Consider the following 20,979-nt stretch of genomic DNA (forward strand, 5'->3'; position numbering starts at 1 on the left):
CTATTCCCTGTTCTTAGTTGATAATTTACCCTTCCAGTTAAACCAGAAAAGCCCCACCCTTTCCCAGAAGTCCCGACAAGTCCCAGTTTTCACTCGTGGTCCTGAGCTCCAGACTTTCCCTGGGGACTGTCAGCCTTCCTGGCATCCTAATGCAGGGCACGGGGTGAAGCCCCCTGGATCTCCATGTCCCCTGTCCTGTTCAGGCTGGAGAAATGCTGGGAGGAAATCACAGTCAGTCCTATAGGAAATTCTTCTGTAAACAGTCTTCGGAGGTGAGGGTGTGCAAGAGGGGTTACTTTAGCTTAGGGTTAGAAGGTGTCTGGTAGGGGTAGAGTTGGAGTTCAACCCCAACCAGCAACTGAACCCCAAAAAGTCACTTATTCACTCCTTTCCTGGTGGGATCGGGGGGAGAATTGGAAGGGTAGAAGTAACAAAGTTTATGGGATGGGATAAAGGTAGTGCAATTGGGAGAGCAAAAGCTGTGGAATTCATTCATAAGCAAGGCAAGGAATTCATTCTCCACTTTCCATGGGCAGGCAGGGATTCAGCCATCCCCAGGAGACCAGGGCCCCATCACAGGTAACAGTGACTGGAAAAGATGAACGCCAGCACTCCGAGAATCCACCCTGGGCTTTATATACTGAGCACGAAGCCACATATGGTCTGGAATGTCCCTTTGGTCAGTTGGGGTCAGCAGTCCCAGCTGTGTCCCCTCCCAGCTCCCTGTGCACCCCCAGCCCCTCACTGGGGTGGATTGAGAGTCAGAAAAGGCCATGGCTCTGTACAAGCCCTGCTCAGCAAGAATTAAAACATCCCTGTGTTATCCCCACTGCAGCACCAATCCAAAATTAACTCTATCCCAGCCAAAACCAGCACCATAAGTGCATTAGACAAAATTAAATTGAGTTTGAGGAAGGAAGGAAGTGGGGGAATGGGAAATGAAGCCCACTTCCTTAGCAGCCTTGGGAACAAACTGAATCCTTGTGTTGCCAGGGTCTGACAGAGGCAGTCTGTTCCCTTTTGAGGAATGCAGGGACCCGCTCCCTTCCTCATCAGCCAGCCAGTGGCCATACAGCTTGCCCGAGGTGTGGGCTGTGTGTGTGTGACTCTGACTCTGCCGAGAAGGAAATGACTAAACTTGCTGTCAAACCAGCGTAACAAAGAACATCTTTGATTTACCAAAATAGTGATGGGGGAGAGGCTTGGGAATAGCTGTGGTGCTGCAGTCTGGAGAATGGCCCTTGTGGGGTGTGTGAGTCTCCTGCAGGGATGGAGGGAAGGAAAACCTGGCAGGGAGCTTGGTTCTGAGCAGCTGCTGGGGCTTCCCTGCGTGGCAGAGGATACTGAGGGAGTGGGGCAGCACTGGTGGCTGCAGGAGGGCCAGGCCAGCTGTGATGGACAGTGGTGGCCAGTCCAGTGCAGCAAAGGTGTAGCTGCAGAATCCCACAGCTGCCACACTCCATGGCTCCTTCTCCGTGCCCAACTGCTGCCTGCATGTCCTGGCAGCCTGGGCAACGGGAATCCCAAAGGTCCTGCCAATCTGGGAGCCTCAGCTCCAGTCAGATATTTGTAATGAAGGGGAGAAGCTCCATCTAATTATAGGCTTTCCATTTCGGCCCTTCATATTACTTTAGGCAGGCTTAAAATAACACCGTTAACTAACTTTGTTTCTCTGGCTTTGCAGTTTCATACATGACATTCTGCAGTGCCCTTTATAGAAACCTCAAATATTTTTTTTCCCTGCCTACCACATTTTGTGTCTTTTTCCATCTGGCAGATGTTTTTTCCCTGCATTGCACAGGGCTCAGTACATAATTATTCTGTTGCAATAGCCTGGAGCCCCAGTCCTGTGACAGAGTCTGCTTGCACAGGCTCCTATGTCCTGCTGGTTCTGTGTCATTTTTTTTTTCCCCCTGGTGGTTTTATTCAATCTACTCTTAAAAATTGTTCTGAGAAGTAACAAGCACCTAATCATTTGTGTGCCTTGAGATCGTCTATTATAGCTTTTTAGTGTATAGCCCTGAAAATATTTGGGGCTTTTTTCCCCTCCTGGTCATACAAGGGCTGAATTCTCTCTCTTCCAGTTTACAGCCTTTGGATATTTGCAGTTTGTTGCTACAAGTCAACAACTAATCAATGTGCCTTTATTCCTACATTTTCGGGCTGATTCTTTGCTTTCTGATCATGTTACTTGCTTGTCTTAAACTCCTGCTCTTGGCATGATTTTTGTTTGGAGAGCAGTGTCTCAGTGTGCCAGTGAAGTGTTGCAGGCAGGGGAACACTGGGATGTTCCTGGTTGTTTCCATCCTTCTACCAACCGTATTTCACTGAGCACTTGTATCTGAGTCACTTATTCTTAAGCCTCTTCTAATGGGAGCTCGTGTAACTGCATAGGTTTGGAAGTTTTTAGTTATTAGCCTGAAGTTTTATTCCCCAAACTTCTCTTTTGCATTTCAGATTCAAAGCTCACTCAGAACCTTCTCCTGGAAGAGTTTTGTCACATTTCCCATACCAAATAGCTCCTCTTTTGTCCACAGTCTGTAGATGGGAGTATCCGAGACTAAAACTTCCTGTCAAACCACAGGAACAGAGAACATCTTTGATTTACCAAAATAGTCATAGCAAAGAGACTTGGGAACTTGAGTTGTGGGGCTGGTTCAGTGCTATGGGCTGCTCTGACTCCCAATGGCTTTCCTCCACACCCTGATTTTCAGATGTTCAGCAACGTTGGGTGCTTGTCTGGGGTTTGTTTAGGTCGCAGTAGTGAGAAGGAAGCCTTGCCAGGCATTTTTCACCTTTGTTTTGTGCTGTATGTGTGGGATCAGCTGGGGAGGTCAAGGGCAGGCAGGGGCCAACTGTGTAATGTAGAGATACTGAGAAATAATGTTACTGGGAATTATTTGGAATTAACAAGCTCATTTCCTTTTTGTACACCAGTTGTCATCCTTTAATCTTTTGGTATTAGCTTTTTTTTAAATGCTGTTATGTACATCATCCACAATGCTTCCTATATCCTGTGTCACTTGATAATAAACTTTTACAAGATGTCACAGTTAAGTCATCTCAGGCTTTGAGTGATTAATCAAAATCTCTATTTCTCTTTTTCTCAGTGTTGGAAATTTATATGGATCAGTGGTACTTGCTTAAGAGTGACAGCTGAGATCAACACAAAGTCTGCTCCTGTAGGTGAGTAATCTAAACCCACTGCACTGCTAATGTCTATTATCTACTATCTGCTTTCTTGGGGTTTTTTTTTGCTTTTTGATATCTTACACAACATTTGTGTATCAAACAAAGACTTTGGGCTTTCATTTCAAATGTAATTAAAATGATGCTGTATATGATTTCCAGTAAGAGTTGTAAAAGAATGTCAGTCTGCTTCTGCAGATCTCCATTGGTTTTGTATCTTTTAAAGGATGGTCCTTAACACAGTCTTAGCTGCCATTTAGAGTCAGAGAAATGTGGAAACTGTGTTTCCACATTTTAATGACAGTGGATTTAGGGTTGAGGTGTGGACTGTGGCAGAGTAATAGAGTATATTTAGATTATCCAAGAAGCAAAACTGAAATGACCACTGGAGCTGTTCTGTGGCATATGAAGGGTTCAAGCAGTGCCAGTGCACCCCAGTTTGGAGGGTTCAGCTCCAGCACAAGATCCCCCTGGACATGCTGTGACTGAGTGATGCGGCTGTGCATGTGCAGGTAATCTGACTCAGCAGGTCTATGGCAATGGGCAGTGAAACAGCCAAGAGCTTTCAGATTACTGGGGTAAGTTTATGAGAAAATGCATTCAGCAAAGCAGAGTATGTGTTATGAGATCCTTTGGAAGTGTCCCAGTTCTGTTGGCTTCAAGGAACAGCGTTTTGCATTTGGTCTAGACTGGTTTGATCCAAGTAGCCTAGTGCATGTCAGAGCTAGCAGTCTTGTTTTGGGAATGGTTATCCCTCATCTACTTTGTTTTAGATATTGTGGTATGATTTAGCATCCTAAATTCCAGCTGGAGAGCTGGGTCAGGCTGCTGACCCCTGCACTTGATCCGTGCACCCTGTGGCTGGGATGTGCTCATCCCATAACTCCACAGCTGGGCTCCCAGTCCCACAGGATGTGAGGACTGGTGTCTCATTTAAAATACCATTTCCCTTATTTACTCCCTTACCCTCTCCATAGCCCTTGGAGTGCTTCTTTGTGGCTCTCCAACCCTTCCCACACTAAATCACTGTGCATGAGCTCTCTCTGGGATTCACAGCTGCCCAAGGTCTTGCACCAGACCTGGAAAAAAGTGAGTGTTGTTGCTCCTTGTTTGTCAGAAGCCCTAAACTCCACTGCCAAAAGTTTTTATTCCCTGGGTTTTTAATCAGAGGTCTGCTGGCTCCAGGAGTGGTTGTCACCTATTGTCTTCCATCCTGGTCACATTTGTTCAGTTTTATCACTGCTTATCAGGGTTGGTGGGATTATAGTCCAGCTGGACTTGGTTGTAAAAACATGGTTAAGGGTCCGATGCTGGCTGGCAGCCACATTCTGCTGGATGTGTGTTTGGAGACCTTCAATCTACTGCCAGCATCATGAGAATGTCTTGCCTTTGCTGGAAGTCTCTCCCTGTTTGCTCCCCAGATGCTGTGCTGATCCCCTCTCCCTGGGAGCAGCAGAAGGCCTGGGACATAAATCTGCCTGGTTTTCCCTGCCACCAGTGCTGCTGCTTCCTGAGGGGGTGTGTCCGTCCATGTCCATCCAGGGCTGTAGTAGCAGGTACTCAGTCCTCCTTTCTCCATTCCTGTGGCTCCAGTACTGGCAGGTCTCAGCCATTTGGAGGAGTCAGACCTGTTGCCCTCAGCAATCAGTGTGAAAAGCCTGATTTCTCCAGCTGCTGCTTGCTTTCCCCATTAAACAGATAAATAAGAGCCTCTTCTAATGAGATGGCAGGAAATTCCCGTGCCTGACTCAGCGCTGACTGACAAGGCAGGGGAATGTGTTTCGGGGTGCTGGCTGCTTCTCCCAGATGGAGAGGAACATGGGCTTCTTTGCTGGAGCTCACCACAGATGTCTGACCTCCAGTCTCAGCACACAGAATACACCAATGTGTTTAGACTGGAGTTTCAGTGCCTCTGCCCACGGCCTCTGTTTATCCATAAAAGTATGGATTTCCATCCCACTGTTCCCTCCCTTGCTCGTTCCATGTTAAACATGCTGCTGCCAGTTCAGCCTTGCCCCACAGTAAGGCCACATGTATAAATAATCCAGAAAAGCTAAATAAGGCTTTTAAAATAAGCCTTAGCAGAGACAGCTGCTTCAGTATGTTGCCATGAAGACACAGAAACCTGGCTAAGTCCACGTAGCCAGAGTCAGTCGTACTCCCTGCAGCTCCTGCTCTTTCCTAGCAAAACCCTGCAGGTTTGCAGGTGTGTCTTCACCCTCCTACACCTGCTCCAAGTTAGGTCTGTGCTTGGTGGCAGCAGATCTGTGGTGTGTCTAAAGCTGAGACAGAGCCTCATATGCAGCACTGAAATAGTGTCCAGTCCACCCTCATACAGTGCCTGTGTGCAAGAGGCAAAAATCAGTATTTGTTGGGTTTTCCCCCCTCAATGTCGCATTGAATATGGGGGGAAAGAAGCACAAGGCTACTTCTGTGTATTCCATTTATTAGCACTTGATGACTTGTCCTGCAGGGCCCAGCCCACACACAGCTTTTCTTGGGCTTTTAATAGTTGTGCTAAACTAAATTGTGCTCAAAATAGTAATAATTTCAAACATTTCCCCAGAGCTTGTGGCTGTTCTGCATGTTTATGGGAGGTGCAGCACTGCCCATGGTTGGAGCACGGGAGGGTCCCCAGGAAGGCTGTGATGAGGCTTTTTCTGGTGTCTTTTTCCTCACCTTCATTTGAGAGGAAATACTGCTGCTTGCAGGAAAGAAGTATGTTATTGTGCTTTTGTTCCTCACGTTTTATATGATGTGGTTTGGGTAACTTTGATGTAACTTAAAGTTCAGCTCACCCACAGTTCTGATGGTGGCTCTCTAATACACATAAATCTCTGCAGAGAGGGGGATGTATTTATCTGTAAACAGCAGTATTTATCTGTTTATTCAGCATGTGACCCCTCTGCTGCACACGGCATTTTTCTGCCTCCCTCCCATCCGGTTCTTCCTATTTTATTGACTTTCCCAGTACTGGAAATTGGTTTATATTTGGAAAACATTAATTCATCCCTCACAAAGCTTGCAAACCTGATTTCAGTTCTTCCCCTCTTCTTTGAAAAACTCCTTTTGCTCTCTTTAAGACCAAAAATGCACATTTTCCCTGTTTATTTAGACAAGCTTATTTTGTCTGCAGAAATCTTGTCAAAAGCTAAGTTTCTTTGCTTGCATTTATAATCCTCTGAGGTTTATGTATTGGGAATAATCTTTGTGAGCTGGAAAGAGATTGTCCAGTCTGTTTTAAGATGCCCCACTTTTTGAGTATTGCATCTCATTAGGAATACAGTTGGCTGTTTGCATGGCTTTTTTCTTACTCTCTGTATAGCTTGGGGGAGAAAATCTATCATTTCTTCATCTAGTGATAATGCTTGGCACTTTGCATCTTCAAAGAACTCTGTGGCTATGGATTGAATAATTCCTATAAGATCATGTATTAGTTTCTCCTCATTTCCCCCATTTTACAGATGGGAAAGTGAACAAGAAGTCAAGTGAGCTTAGGCCATGGAAAGAGAAACAAGGTCAATTTGAGTTCTCACCTTCCTGACTTCTACTAGAGAAAAAGAAAGTTTGATTCAGGTTGACACAAAGGGAAATGTAATGATCTGTCCTAACCTTCTTAACTACTTATTTAAGTGCATTTGCTGGTGGTGTTTTTTGGTGGCTTGGTTTTTTTCCTCATAAATAAGTTTTCTCACTGACTGATGTGGTTGTCCCTTCTTAGTGAGTGGTTGGAGGTGTGTGAGGAATTGTCTGAAGTTCTGTAAAGGTGAAGCAGCATGCTAATGGGGTTAGGTTTGTGGAGTGTCACTCATTGCTCTCTGGGCGATCTCTCTACTCCTTCCCTCCTCTTTCCTCTCAAACCAGAAGCAGGGGAGACATTTTCTGTACTATTTGGGAATGCTTTTTTCCTCATCTTGTTTTCCATCTAAGATGGACTAAGATGGGAAAAATGAGCCTCAAAATGGGAACTGTGTCAACACACAGCAGCTGATCTTTCTTGTTTTGTCCACCACATGCCATGCTAATATATTTTTTCCTCTCCCATGGACTGTAGTGGAAGCTGTTGGCTCAAAGCAGTGTCTGGAATTATGTTATTTGCAGAAATAATTTCATACAACTGTACTAGGCTATAGGCCTTGATTACAGCTGCTTAATGAACTCACAAGACCCCCGAATGTGTTGCATGGCATATAGAAAAGGTGAGTGCTGTGGGCAGTAAACTGAGGAATTAGGCACCCTGTTACAGAGGAAGTCATGGTAACAATTTTGTTGCCTACTTGCTAGAAGTTAGTTAAAACTTTTTTTTTTTTTTTCAGGAATTCTGGCTTTTTACAAAGTTGCTTGGGAGCACTGGTCAGTATTAGGACAGGGCAGTCCTCTTTGGGAGAACAAATAATCTGGTGCAGAGGAGCATGGAAATCACATGAAGAATTCCTTCATCTTCCTTAGGAAAATCTCGTGGCTTCTCTGCAGGCTCTGAGGTTCCCTGGCCACCTTCTGAGTGGCTTCAGATGATTTGTTTGATAAACTTTCAGACAAAAAGCCTTGCATGGCTTAACACAACTTTATTCTGGGCACGCCGTGCTAGTGAAGGCAGCAGAGAAAGCAGCTGTCTCCAGCCGTGTGCTCTTTTTGGGGATGCTGGACTTTACAGAGCCTTTTTTAGGGGCTCAATATTTAGTTCCAAGATTATATTTAGTTTTCTGTTTCTGATGGGTGGGACAGATATCCTGATGCCTTAGATGAGACCTTCAGCGATGGACAGCAGCACCAAGGTATCACAGCCAGTACTTTAATTTTCATTTTTCTTTGACTTTCTTATATAGTTAATACCTCATTTGTGCATGCTCCTTCCCAGTGTTGGGCAGAGCTGTCCTGAACCACTCTATGCTCCCAGGGCTCTGGTTTCATCCTCTGCTTCTCATGACACCCAAATTGCTGATTACTTGTCTGCTGACTTTTTAAGGATCTGGATGTGGCATTTCATGAATCTGGATGTTTTTCCCTCACTGGGCTTGGGAAGCCCTCAGGGCTGAGTCGGGACCTGGACTTAGCAGCAACTGGTGAAGGCTTTCATGCCTTGCTTGCAGAGTGTGAGTACTTGTGGTGGGGTCTTGGTGTCTTTCCTTTGTCATCTGATAGCTTCTCTCACTAGGTTGATTTCAGCTGCTTAGGAAAAATGGCAGCAGCTCAGCTTGTGGGGAACTGCTTGTTCATCTGGGGTTGTTCTGTTGTGTTTGTTTTAATTTCGTGTTCTGTAATTTTTTTTTGAGGTATTGCATTCAAAACTGGTGAGCACCTCCAAGAATGCACCCAGGGTGGATTGTTTGGATCATGCTGATACCCAAGGAGTTTTGTTGAGATCCTTTAGGATCTCTGGGTATTCTTGGGTGTTTGAAATTAAGAGGAAGGGACCAACTGGCTGGAAGGGCTGGAAGGTGATTGCCCAGGGAGGATTGGATGGTGCTTTTTTTTATTTTCCCTGAGGCATCAAACCACTGTCAGAAAACACTGAGATCTTCAGTGGAAATCCAGCTGTTGACATTTTTTCAGCTCTCCTCAGTGCACATTGGCAGGCTCCCCATTTCTCCTGTGTTTGAAAGGCTGAAGTGGTGCAGCCCAAGTCTGACAAGTGATAACTGGGGAACCTGGCTGTGTTCTCTGCAGGGATTCCAGCTGTAAACTGGCCATCTAAAATGAGCAAGGAAGTGGCTTCCAGGCTGAGATATCTGGAAAATATCAAGGGGTAGGTGACAAGGTGTGAAAGGCAAGGGCCACTCTGAGCAGTGAGAGAGCTCTGGAAACCTGGCAGTGACAGCAGTAGGAGCAGTGCTGGATGCAGCTGGAGATGGACTGGAGCAGGAGCTCTGTGTCCAGTCTTTCTCCTCTTTCTAAGGGAGGCTCAGACTCACTCTGCATTAAATTGGTGTTTGTCCCAGCCTGCTTATCTGCTGGCCAGCCCACACACTCGCTCCAGATATTCTTTTATCTCAAACCCAGAGATGCACCTGAAATTGTCCTTCCAAGGATTTGGAAGCTTTTTTGATAAAGCTGTCTGTCTACCAGTGTTTTCAAGGACACATCACACTTTGAAATTGTGGTGTTAAAATAATTGCCTTTGAAATGAAGGGAAGGTCATGTGCCCTACATCAGAAATTCCTCTTAGTGCTTATTAATCCAGTATATAAATGTCATGGGTTACATCCGCAGGGTGTTTATATTGAATTTTTAGCTGCATCAGTATCTCTTGCTCCTCAGAATAAATGCCATATAATCTGGTAATGAGCAATATTCTTAATTTAGAAACCAAAAATAGGACATAGACAAATCTGAGTTACTGGAAGAAAGTAAGAAATGGCCTTACCTCATGAGGGGAGTGCAAATTCAGTTGAATCATCTAGTGTTTAGTGTAATGGTAAGGCCAGAGAATTCAATCTGTTTCCTTAGGATGGCACAATTGCCAGATTCCAAAGGCCTGATTCTCCTCTGGTAAACCTCTTCTGAGCCGTGTAAAGGTGTAGTTGGAAAACACACTTCTTACCCTGAGTAGGTCAGTTCCCACCAATTAGAGGTACATAAAGCAGTAGGGATTTAGGCTTATGCCCTCCAACACCCTATTTGAGGGAGATGAAGTTGTTCCTCTGAGACCTACAGTAGGCAGCACTGGCTGGGACAAGATGAGAATTTGGAAGTGGAGTCATCCTTGCTGTGGCAGGTGGGCATCATCCAAGATCTCTAATGTCTGGAGCACTTTCCAAGCCAACAGTCCTACACCTGAAGGAGGTGCTTTTTCTTTTTCCCTTAGCAACTGTTCTTAAGTAACAGCAGTGGAACAATAGTCATATAAGCATGAGTGGCTAATAAAGTCAGTCCCTGATACACTAAGGATGGTAATACTGCAGGATGTCCCCATGGGATGATGACTCAGGGGCCAGTGCTTGTTTTCTCCTCACCATGAGGGGCACAGGCTGTTAACTTTTAGCTCAGGTGCTGCCTGAGTGCTGAGCAGATGGGTGAACTTTGTTCAGTGGAGGCTTTCTGTGACTCATTCCTTTTCCCAGACACAGCCTGCTCTCCCACCCTGTGAACTCCCTCAGTGCAACAGAGCAGCACTTTGCCTGATTCACTGAGTGAGTTTTGGTTTGTGTTCTGTATGCAGTAACAGTGGCTCTGTGTAGCCCTAGGTAAATTTTGCCTTGAAGCACCTTGGTAAACAAGCTGCTTTTCTATATGATGGTGGTGTCACATTGAACCAGAGTGATGTGGAGCAAGATTCATATTGGAAGTGAATGTGTCTTTGTTGCAGACATGGTGTGAGTTTTGGAACTTCTGTGTTTCCCGTGGTCCCAAACACCCATACCACAGATCTGTGCTCTGGTGGTGCCTCTAAGTGGGGAAGGAAGGCATATTGTCACCAAAATGATCAGGATGTTTATGGAGACCTGCTCATGTTGTGTTTGTGGCAGAGGCCATGTCTGGCAGATGGTCTAAAGTCAGTCAGGGTGAGGAGAGGGCTGCTATTTATTACTGATAGCACCCACAGGTTGCGCAAAGCTGCCAGCATCTGTATTTTGAGGTCCTGTTTTGGTCATTTGGTCAAACAGGCAGCCAGTGTTAAGCGTGTTCTCAGCAGCATTGACTTCAGTGGCATTAGAAACATGCTTGACATCAAATGTGGGCTTGTGCAACTTGCTGATCTCAGGCTGGGTGGGTCTTGCTGAAAAGCTCCTGTGCCGACAGAGAGACTGTCGCTATTTCAGGCTGTGGTTCTGTTCAGCTGTCAATCCAATTTAAGGAGACCAGATTATAAACACTGTGAAATGCTGAGCTGGTGCAAAGCTGCTTTGCTGATAAGGAGCTGTTCAAAATATTTGGAAAGTTCAACTCTGCTGCAGGACTGGGCAATCATTCCTGGCTGCAGTGCCAGGGCTCAGTGCCAGGGGTGTCTTGGCTGGTTTCCCTGCTTGGCTGGATGCCCAATGGCCGAGGCTTGACGTGCCCTGGGTGTCACTGTGCCCGAGGGACACTGGGGGATGGCAGTGGTAAAGCAGCCATCCTGGCTCTGCCATCTGGGCAGTGAACAGCTGTCTGTCCCTGTGGGGGCAGAAAACAAGAGTGGTGCATCCCATGGGGTGCTGCAGCGTGGCCGGGAATACCAAAACTGACCTTACGGCAGCTCTGGTCTCCCTGTATCTGTTCCCAGCTCCCAACAGGAGATGAAATTCTGATAGGTGGGAATGCTGCATCCCTGTCTAAGGAAGAGCTTTGTTGACTGTCAGTGTTTCAGCCCCAGAATAGTCTGGCAGCAGAGCAAATTGGCAGCTTGCAAGTGCTTGCAGGAGCTTCTTTGTGGATTTTGTTGCTTTTTGCTCCAAGACCTCAGCAGAGATTTCCACAGTTCCTCCCTTGCCCTTGTCCTGGCCTTTGCCCTTTCTCACCCTCTCTTTCACAGTGCAACAATGTGCTAGTGTTTTATTGCTTCCCTTGCAGATTTTGGGCACTAATGGAGTTTATAGACTTGTAGAATGGTTTGAGTTAGAAAGGACCTCAAAAACTATTTCATTTCAGCCCCCTGCCATGGGCAGGGACACCTGCCACTATCCCAGCTTGCTCAGAGCCCCATCCAACCTGGCCTTAGACACTGCCAGGGATCCAGGGGAAGCCACAGCTTGTCTGGGCACCCTGTGCCAGGGCCTCCCCACCCTCACAGGGAACAATTTTTTTCCCAATATCCAATCTAACCCTGCTCTCTGTCAGTGTGAAGCCATTCCCCCTTATCTGTCACTCCAGTTCCTAATGAAGACTCCCTCTCCAGCTTCCTTGTAGGCCCTCATCAGATACCAGAGGGCTGCTATGAGATCTGTATGAAACCTTCTCTTCTCATATTTTTCTTATCATATATAAACATAACACCTTTGCATCCTGTGAGTATCTAGAGTAGCTATACTTGCATGTTCCCACTCCTCTGTAGCCTATCTCATTATTTCCCTTAGGACCTTCTTTGCAGCTGTGCTGCCATTCACAGAATCTCTCTGCCAGCTGTGCTGCAGTGCTCTGGGCAGGGAATTGGGAGAAGTGATGTGCACAGTCCAGCACGAGCATGGTGTTGTGTCCTCTGGATAGTTTTTGCAAGCGCTCACCTGGATCAGATGCCTGGTGCCAAGCGGTTTCCTGGTGCCTGGATGCAGTGTTAAGTTGTGTTTTTCTGTTAGCAGGATGTTGTCAGAGAGTGATTATCCCCCTGTCATTAAAGGCAGGGGCAGAAATAGCTGCCTGTTGGGAGGGTGGGAAAGGGAAGCTCAACTACATTGCTCCATCAGGAGAAACTATGAGTGCAGTCAGTTCTGACATTGGGAAACTGTGTAGGTACACAACAAACAGTAGTAATGGGCTGTGTCTGTCTCCTCTAATGCTTTCCCTATCTGATCAGTTGTCAGCATCTGTTAATCTCTGCTGCCATGGAACATGGAGACAGCTCTGAGGTTTGTGTTGGTAAGGGTGTGTGCTGTGTATAATTCACAGAGTGTTGTGACAGCCGTAGTGAGTGCTGTGATCCGTGCCAGGGAGCAGTGGGATATGGCTGTGTTATCTTCTGTGTTATCCAGGAGGAGTTTGGAGCCTTGCTGGTGTTACAGCAGGGGAGGGAACGTGTGTGGTCATGTTACCCTCAGCAGACATTTGCATGTGCCTCCTTGGAGCACCAGGTTGCTGGCCCACAGCCACACTGGCATCTTGGGATCTTGTCAGATCTTGCAAGCAAAGGAGCACCAGGCTAGGTCACAGTTCTTGGACAAGAAGCTTCCCAGGGAACAGGCTGCTGATGCAGAGATACCACAGAAGTCCTTGTGGTGCCCTGCACATTCTGACAGGCATGCTGGGTGTGCTTCTCTTTTCTGTTGTTACTTAGTATTTTCTGACCTCAAAAGAATACTACTACAGCTCTAGTGTCAGTGAGAAGTAAGCTGATTCTCCTCTCTCCCATTTCATGGCCAGTTGTAAAGGATTTGAAATGAGTGTTTTGAAATCTGCAGAGGGGTATAGCGTTGATTGTTTATGAGATAAAAATTGCTGAGGCACAAGTTGAATATCCACTTACACTGAGCTTGGCTTTAGCAGCAGTGTGGAGCTGGGCTTCAGATTCCTGGATGTTACTGCCAGATGGAGTGCTGTCTTTTTGCCTCACTGGTGCAAAGTTCCCATGAATGAGAAGTTCCCACTGGTGAGAATTTTGCACTAAGTGGAATGTGTGCTCTACCTGGGTAGGCTCAACCCTTAATATAGCCATGAAGACCAGAGTAACAGGAGCTCCAGCTCAGGTGAGCAACTTTTAACCTAAGCCCTTCAGGGTGACTGGTTTAGCTAAGCTGTTTATTTTGATTTAATACCCAGTTTACTTCACCTTCATGTCTGTCTTCAGTCAGGTTAGCTCCCTTGAGTTTGGCAGCTGGAATTAGGAAAATAATGGCTGTTTTACAGCATATTATTGGCACACTGCTGTGTACAAGTTCACAATTGTTGACCCCACCTAAGATGGAGGTTTCCTACCTTGGCCCACAGTGCTGCAGTACCAAGAGAGTTTCTTGGGCAGGGTTGCCACAGGTTGAGGCGTTGTGTGAGTACAGGGCAGGTGGTCTCAGCTGTCAGAACCACTGCTGAGTACAGCCCGAGGAGTGCCTGTGGCATGGAAACTCGCCAGCAACTGTGTGGAATTGTTTCCTCTGGCTGGAAGGAAGATTGCAGCTGTCTGGCCGTGATTTGGCTCCTCAGTATTGGTTTCAGGCCTGCAGAATTCCTCTGTCCCATATCTGTTGGTTTTCCTCCTTTCCCCTGCAGGCTCCCTGGGCAGCCCAGGTAGCTGGAGCACTGCTCTCTGGGCACAAGACACTCACTGTAAGGCTGGTGGTAAATGTCTCCTCCTCAAGCCCTCGGGTGCATCGTGAGATCAGGTTGGCTTTGTGTCCTGTTTACTCAGCAGGCTGCCTTAGGAGATATCCCAGGCACCCTACTCACAGCACTTTCTTCCCTGCCAAGTGCACACTTGTGCTAAATCACTTGCTTCCGTTCCTCATCAATGGTCATGAGTGTGACAAGACATCAGCTCTTGTTCCATTGATACTGAGACTTAGTTTAGAAAAACAGGATGCCGTGGAAGTAATTGTCTTGTTCATGTTACTTTCCTAAGTCTTGATTTTTATTTTTTTTTTAGATGCAATACTGTGAAAGGGAATTAAACCCCTACTTTTTGGAAGGTTTTTAATTAGCTGACAGTATTCATTAAGATATCTGTAAAATACTGCACATCATACTACTACATCTTGGGCAATGCTCCATTTTCTTTTTAAAGACAATTTAAATAGAATATTAGAGGAGAGGAAAAAAAAAAATCCACCCAAACCAGAGCACAGAAATGGCAATTTAGAATTCTTGACATTTTTCAGAAAGCTGCTTAGGATTATCTTCTTAAAATGGCAGATTTTGCCTGCAAGTCAAGTAGAGGAGCAGGAACTGATATTTCATTAAAATACTAGGAGAGGCCTAAATGCATTTATGATCATTGAGACATTTGCAGGAAACAGAAGCTTAGGACTGCCAAAAGCTTTAATAAAGGGCAAAAAAAAAAATCCTAAAATCCAACAGCATGGCTCAGATATTTCCTCTGCCAGAGATCTCTGCTTGTTACCACATAGAGAGATACCTGTTCTGGCTTTTTTTTTTTTTTTTTTTTTCCCTTCTTGTTCTGTGTGTGCTTGTAAAAGCCACAGCCTGAACTTCCCAGCACAGGTCTGTGGTGCTCCCTCAGCTCCTGTCCCTGGTCACCAGAGAGAATAGATCAGTTTGGTTTGTTTGTCTGAAACAAACCAAATAATATTTCAGTAGTGCAGGATTTCCAAGGTATTTCAGTACTTCCAAAGCTGTAGTGTACCAGGAGGGAGCACAGTGGAGTTAAGGGATGCATCCTGGGCTGCACCCAGGGCAGCAGGGGAGGGGGGATTCTGCCCCTCTGCCCCGCTCTGCTGAGACCCCCCTGCAGGGCTGCATCCAGCCCTGGGCCCAGCACAGGAAGGACAGGGAGCTGCTGGAGCCAGGCCAGAGCAGGGACACCAAGGGCATCAGAGGGATGGAGCAGCTCTGCTGGGAGGAAAGACTCAGGGAATTGGGATTGTTCAGCCTGGAGAGGAGAAGGCTTTGGGGTGACCACATTGTGGCCTTGCAGTGCCTGAAGGGAACCCACAGGAAAGATGGAGAGAGACTCTGGACAAGGGCCTGGAATGACAGGACAAGGGGGAATGGCTTCACACTGACAGAGAGGAGGTTTAGATTGGATATGAGGAAGAAATTCTTTACTCTGAGAGTGGTGAGGCCCTGGCACAGGTTGCCCAGAGAAGCTGTGGCTGCCCCATCCCTGGCAGTGTCCAAGGCCAGGCTGGATGCGGCTCTGAGAAACCTGAGATAGTGGCAGGTGTCCCTGCCCATGGCAGTGGGGTTGCAATGAGATGGACTCTGATGTCCCTTCCAACCTTAGCCATTCTCTGATTCTATGATAGGAATTAATTTGCAAAAATAACAGTTTATCAACAAGACCTGAACCCGTGGGAGGTAAATCACCATGGGTAGCTGTGTCTTACCAGCAAAACCTTGAAGTGGATGAATCCATGTAGGTAAGTGGTAGTTTGGCACTGTAAGGAGGGTGGTGTCTGAAGGGGTTTTGTAGCACTACTAGAGGGGTGGCTGCAGCAATGGATTTTTCTGTGAGCATTTCAATGTGCTTGTGATGTAGAGTTGTCCCCATTTCTGTCCAGTGACTGAAGTGGCAGCCGTACAGAGCTGCCAAAATGCCCCTGATGCAGCCTGTTTCCATGGACTGGTAAATAAACATTGAGTTATCCCTGAGAGGGGCTGTACTGGGACACCAGCCCTGCGTGAAAATGTGCGACAATTTCCATCCTGAAATAAGCGATGTTTCTTTTCCTAAACAGGGATGAAACTATAGTTCTGTTGTATATGTAAAGCAAACATTCATGCCAGTTTTGGATTTATTTTTCCCATGTTAAGCAGAAGGATCATCATGGCTGAGGCTTTGGCAGCACCACTGTCTTCTGCAAGCCCTAACTGGACTTGTGTCAGTGTTTTTTTATGTTCAGCAAAGTTCCTCCTCTAAGGGAGGATCCCTTCCTAACTTTAGCCAGGAAAAAAACATCTTTAGTCCTTTGGAGCTAAATATAACCTCCCAGAAACCATCCCTCCAGTGATGGCTCACATGGAAAAACACTCAGCCCCAAAAAGGGAAGCACAGGAGGCAATAGTTTTAAGTAGTTATTTGTATAGGTCTGTTATATATGAAACAAGAGCCAACATTTAAAAACTTACTTAGTGTTTGAGAGCATGGAAGATTATCTCCAGGTAACTCCAGTGTTTCCATGTATACCATAAAGGATTTGGCCCCACATGTTTGCATGGTTGCTGAGGAAGCTGCCAGTTCATGATGAGAAAATGCAATAATTTGTTTTCTTCTGTTATTTGGGGTGGGGTTTGCATTCTTTTGGTTGGTTTGTTTCCTGTCGGAGTTTTTGGCATGGTAGTAGAGGACAGCTCTAGGATCATCCTTTTATTTCAGTGGTTCCAAAAAGGTTTTTGATTGAAGCAGAAAACTTGGTACATCTTGCTAGCCACCCCCTATTGCTTTCCATGGCAACTTTTGCAGTGTCTGGAAGTTGGGTTGAGTTTTTCCCTTTGCCTCTTAAGAGAACCACTGGAGATGATCAGCTCACTCCAATTAAACCACATAAGGGCTTTGCCAATGCTGTTGTTACCTTGGTTTCGTCCCAGCCTCCTCCCTCCTGTGGCCTTCATGCACTGGGCACTTCTATTAATCACAAATTCCCACTTGATGGCAGCATGTCAGGTTGCATCCTACAGGTTAAATCTGTGTTGTTCTTTGGGACCAGGGTCTTCAGCCACAGTGGGGGACTGGAGGTTCTATTTGACCTGGTTCTGTTTGACCTTTGATTCATTAATAGCTTCTCCTTGGCCAGGTGGTATAGTGAAAATCAGGCTATGGTTAATAGATACCTTTCTTTCTATGGGACTGAGTCTTGCCCCACCACCCCCAAAGGTTGGGAAAGTGTGAAATGCTTTCATTGTCTGCTTCTTTTAGCATCAGATGTCTAATTTGATTTGTATGTAAGTAGGAAAACTTTGAAGTGTGGTCAAAATACAAAGGGAATGTACTTCAAAGAAATGCAACATTTTAAGTGTATCTGATCCCTCAAGGTTTTTGAAGCTTTATCTTGAGATTTCGTATTTAGAGTAAGATTTGTATGGAAATACTGAGGGTCATCAATACATCCAAGCTTTCATGAATGTTGGCCTTGAACTATTCTGTGCTAGGTGCTTTCACATGGTGGCAGGCGAGTGGTCCTTCACCCATCTGTCTGCACTGCCAGTGTCCCTGACACAATAAAAGTTAATGTGGTCTCTGAGGGAGAAACCAAAGCAAAAGCTGGTACAGAGTGAGGCATGTTCAGCACTGTTATCCCATGATCAGCAGAGATCTCTGGTAGGGCTGAACAAAACCACGGTGTGTAAGCTCCCCAGATTTCTGATTTGCACTGGTTCCTCTGCTGGAGTCCAAGGTGGTCTCTGGTGGTGGATTACAGGTTTCTAATAAATACTTTGAACTTTGGGAGAGTTCAGATCTTGGAGTTGAGCTTTGTTTTAGGGTTAGGCATCCACTCTTGTACAAACATGCCCAGCTGTGCTGGAGGAGAGTGGTTGTTGTTTTTCCTTTTGGCAGGCAAGGATTCTGGCATTGAAGTTTTTAATTGCAGGAATTATATTAGCAGTTCCCAGTGCTCAAGGGGGGGAGGTGTGTGTGTATGTGTGCAGGAGGACCTAATTAGATGTGTATAAATAATGGGCTTGGGAGCTTTTAATCCTAGATGTATTGTTCCATCCTTGCTATCATCTCTTACAGTGGAATTGTGGAAAGTGAGAAACTATGAAGATACACAAGAGCCACTTTTTCCCAATACAACTTTGAAACATCAGTGAGGTTACTTTTGGTCTTTCTGTGTCATAAAAACATATTTTAATTTATTCAGTGTTTTAATAAAAACATTTTAAGATATTATTAAAAAAATTTATATTGTTTTTGAAGGTTTGTTTTAATTAGAGCTGTAGGTTGGGGGAACGGAAACAGTTAAGCAGTCTAGGATTTTTTTTTCTCTATTACAGACTTTAAAAAAAGTCAGGTGATCTTGCTTCCCCATGCCTTCCTTCCCTTCTATTCCTTACTGTATTTCATGTCAAATAAGGGCCTTTCTGTGTTCAAACTCTCAGGATATTTGTAGAGTCCAAAGCTTCCTTCAGCAACCGTGTACCTCAATAATGCTGTTTTTTCTTAATGAAAACTAATATCCCAGTGGAATGACTCCTCTGGAAGACCTCGAGTTTTAAGAGAGTTTGTGGGGTAAAACTGGCTTTCAGAATGTCTGTAAACCTGACTGGCTTAAACATGTGGCAGATAGTTAATAATGAAGAGGAGCAGTTCAGCTCTTCCATGTATTTCTACATTGTTGTTGTCATGGGATTTAGCCACACCTAAGTTTGCTTCAGACTTGTTGACTTGGATTGTGGCCCCACTGGTGCTGTGTGCTAATGCATCCACCTCCGACTCTGTGCCTACAAAGAAAGTTTTGTAGCCCCTTGGTTCAATTAGACTGTTCTGGGTACCCAAACCAGGTGTTTTATAGGTGTATTGTCATGGTTTGAAAGCAAAACGAGTGAGAGGCTCCGAGTCAGAAATACAATTTAATAAGAAGAAAGGAAAAAAAAGTAAAATAAAATAAAATAAATGCAATAATACAAAAGACCACTGACAGAGTCAGAATACAACCTGAGCAGGATGGTGGAAGCAGTCCAGATGAGGTGGTCTTCCTGAAGCAGTGATCCTGTAGAAAGGTCTGGTAGCTCTGGTCCTCTGGGAATCCAGTAGGTAAGGGCTGCTTGTCCTGTCCCAAATACCAGCTTATATCCAGGTGAGAATGCTTGGCTCCTCCCCTTGGGTGGAGCATCTCACAATGGGATGAGGAGTCGTGCAGTGGGTCCTTGATGGCCCATTAAACAGAGATAACTCCTGGAGGGAGTTACCGGTGAGTCCTGGGCAAGGCATTGATGGGCCATGAGCAGAAGAGCCCAAAGGCAGGGGGCCTGGGAAAACACTGCCCCACCTGGTTTAACAGTTCATGAAGATGGTGATAGAATAAATACTTTGTGTACATTCTACACTACAACCCAGGACATATATTCACACTGAACTGCTACAGTTGCACTGTAAACTGCTCTTAAAAGTTATCTTCTTTTCCATTTTAATGTGTTATAGCTCTGTCTGCTAAAGGCAGCCCACTATTGGTAAGGTCAATAATGAAGTACAGTTTCCTGCTATATCTAAAGAAACAGGCATTTTTCATTGTTCTATGTAATAATAAAAAAAAGGTTTCACACTTAGAATACCTGTAGGTAATAACTTCAGTCTCAGTACCTTGTTATCCCAGAGCAATCCATGTATGATTGCAGCAGCTGCAGTTCTGCCCCAGGTGGGTATCAGACATCTCTCAATGCAAGCATATTAATTTTCTGAGTGCTAAGATTTGTCTTCATCTCATGGACTGCATCTTCCTTAGTTGCAAATCCAGCACTTTCTGCTCATCTTGCTGATGGGATGAGGGGTGGGACATTCCCTCCTCCTACATCTGCCCAGATGCTTGGCCATGAGTTGGGAAGTGGCTGCTCCCTTCCATCCCTAGACCTTTCTTTCTTACTGGGGAAGCAGCAGAAAGAAGACACTTTCTTCTTGCTGGTGAAGCCCTCCTACCCTTCAGTATCAACCACAAACATATTATCCTTACCTGTGTAGCCCTCTAGCCCACCCCAGCATTGTTTCCATTCCCCTAGCACTGATGTCTTTGTCTTGTGAGCTCCTCTGAGCCCCAGGCCCAGCTCAGGTCCTGCTTCACCAAGTTTTTTAACCTTGGGTGATGCTGCTTGGAAGCTACAAGGACCAGGACTGAAACCATCTTTCTGCAAGGGATGGTGCAGAGGTTTCAGTCGTGCAAGAGGAAGAGAGGCTGAGATGGCACGGAGAGGACAACATCTGTACCCTGAAGAATCATCTGCAGGTTTTCAGGAGAAAGGAATGAGCAGCAAAAGAGCTGATTCCTGTGTCCTGGCTACTAAATTGCTTCTGTGCTAAGGAGCAAAGCTGGCACAAGGGTAGGCAGGACACATGCCTCCCTGGCCAAGCATATGGTTCCTTAAAGCTGCCCTGTAGTAGTAGTGGGGGTTTTGGGATTTGTTTGCCTGCTACTCACCAGTGCAGCATTCAGAAGAGAAAGGCCCTCTCTTGGAGCTGAGAGCACACATCTTTTGTCCTTCATCTCTTGGCACTGGGACTTCGATGTTGAAAAAGCAAGACAAAATCAACAGCACTCGGCTCCCTGGCTGAAAATAAAAAAGAATTTTAAAACTTTGCTTACTCCAGCGTTACTGAAATCCCTGGGGCTGTGCTTTCCCTAGAGATTGGAGAAGGAATATGGGGAAGAGAAGTGGTTGAGAGAAAGTGTGGGAAGGGCAGTGCTGGGAAAATGCCCTGTGTGTGTGTGTGCCCACATCCAGTGGCTCTGCAGCTGTGCAGTCAGCACAGGGCTGTGTCCCAGAGTAAGGAGAGGATGCTTGTGAGGTGATGGAGGAGTGCATCCCAGCAGAGATGGGGTGCTGCCTGGGCAAAGAGGC

At 45.8% G+C, this 20,979-nt stretch overlaps 1 protein-coding gene across 6 annotated transcripts in view; it reads left to right on the top strand.

The window, feature by feature from the left end:
- The window catches only part of PPFIBP1 (PPFIA binding protein 1), a 104,102-nt gene that overhangs the window by 27,421 nt on the left and 55,702 nt on the right, over positions 1-20,979 (top strand). For all 6 annotated transcript variants that reach the window (XM_083858832.1, XM_083858830.1, XM_083858831.1 and 3 more), the window contains exon 2: positions 3,111-3,186. The gene's annotated coding sequence lies outside the window, so the exon portion shown is untranslated. The remainder of the gene's footprint in view (positions 1-3,110; positions 3,187-20,979) is intronic.

The sequence above is a fragment of the Zosterops lateralis genome, assembly GCF_965231275.1.
Source record: "Zosterops lateralis genome assembly, chromosome: 4".
In the NCBI taxonomy this organism is placed as follows: Eukaryota; Metazoa; Chordata; class Aves; order Passeriformes; family Zosteropidae; genus Zosterops; species Zosterops lateralis.